The sequence below is a fragment of the Larus michahellis genome, chromosome 8, assembly GCF_964199755.1.
Source record: "Larus michahellis chromosome 8, bLarMic1.1, whole genome shotgun sequence".
Taxonomy (NCBI): Eukaryota; Metazoa; Chordata; class Aves; order Charadriiformes; family Laridae; genus Larus; species Larus michahellis.
In genome coordinates, this window is record NC_133903.1 from 41,374,146 (window position 1) to 41,375,813 (window position 1,668).

Consider the following 1,668-nt stretch of genomic DNA (forward strand, 5'->3'; position numbering starts at 1 on the left):
AGAAACCCTGGTTCTGTGATTTGTGTGCGTTAAACTTCTAAGCTGTCGTGGTTGTAGGGCTGTACACTACGTCAACAAATCTGATGCTGGTTTTGTATTTTGTTAGTTTTTCCTTTCAATTGATTCCAGAATCTTTTTTGGTGTAGCCTTTGGGAAATTGGTTTTATTTACAATGTAATAAAAACAGCCAAGTAGAGGTAAGATGTTTTAAAGTGTCCTTCACCTGACTCAAAGTATGCACTTTTCCTTGCCCATTTCAAATCCATCTCGTCTCTTGCTGGGTTTTCATCCATCTGTGAATGCATGTGTGTAGCTCTGATCCTGGTGTAACTGACTTTTTGAAAGATATCTAGGAATCTTCTGCCTTTCTCGAGGTCGTAGGAAGGAAATTAACTCTGAAGCTAAGAATCCTTCCCTGAAAACGCCTTGCTGCTCTGCCCGCTATCTTCAGAATTGGGTGTAATGGAGTGATTGAACTATCTGAAAAATAGCAATAGAATAACATGGAGAACTCCAGTTTCCTCTCTTTCCTACAAAGACAAAAAAAATGCAGTTTCTGCTGATTAGTTCAGTGCGTTGCCTACTACTTCATCTCAAGCTGTAACTCAGTGTAAACTGCAGAGGGTACTTGTCGTGTGGTTCTTCCACAGCATCCTTAAGGAAGCAGAAGTGTATATAATGATACTCTTGGTCAGCTTTCTGCTGCATAGGTGCTCAGGTTGGAAAGACAATACAAATAACATCCTGTTTCTTTATTTCTCCAGTTCCCCCTCAATAAATGGGTGCTCAGTCATGTCACCTGCTGAAAGGGTTTAGCAGTGTGTAGTTACTGTTGGGCTTGCACCTTCCCCACAACAGGTGGGACAGCTTTTGCCTGAATTTTAGTTATGGAAGAATAAAAGTACATATTCAAAAAACATACTGAAAGATGTAAAGTGGAAAACTTAATATATTGGCAATAAGCAGGATTACAGTACCTTACATGTAGGATTCTGATTTCCAAGCTGGTAGGTTGTTCCAGGCCTGGAAGGCCGTAGCTGAGGCAGTATCGGTGTGCCGCTAGGGGCTGCTGCTGTGCTGAAGTAATTATGGCGTGCTCGCTGGTGTTTATTGGGGACACTTCATTCAGTTTAATTGGACTTTGTTATTAGACAATTTTTTTCTTCATGATAGTAATTTTTAGGATAATAATGCCTTTGAAGAACAAAAGAATTTACCTATTTAATCTATCGAATGCTTAGCAATTAATAAACATTTTGTACTAATTTTTTGCTTTAACATTCTGTAACCCGTTTTATGGAAGGGGAAATTCATTTGAATGTCTCCATGGAAGACCCAGCTGTGCTAGAAGTGCGTGTGCAGTTGAGTCCAGAGCTGGCCTCTCAGACTTTGTCTGGAAGTCTGGGGTATAGGTTCGGTCCTGTCCCTGTAAGGACCGAAAACATGCCTGGAGTTTATGGATTGCTCTATATGCAGTGATCAGGGAGCTTTAAATCTGAAGCTGCTGCTAATACCAGTATGAATGCTGCAGCTGGCCTGGCTGGTAGCGTGGTGACATTGTGATACTTCACTGGGTTGGAAGCCACTTCAGGATCTTTCTTATTCGGAGGCTGTTGTGGAGAGCAAGGTGTGCGACTGCTGGCAAGGAGGTGATGGAGGGGTGTCAGC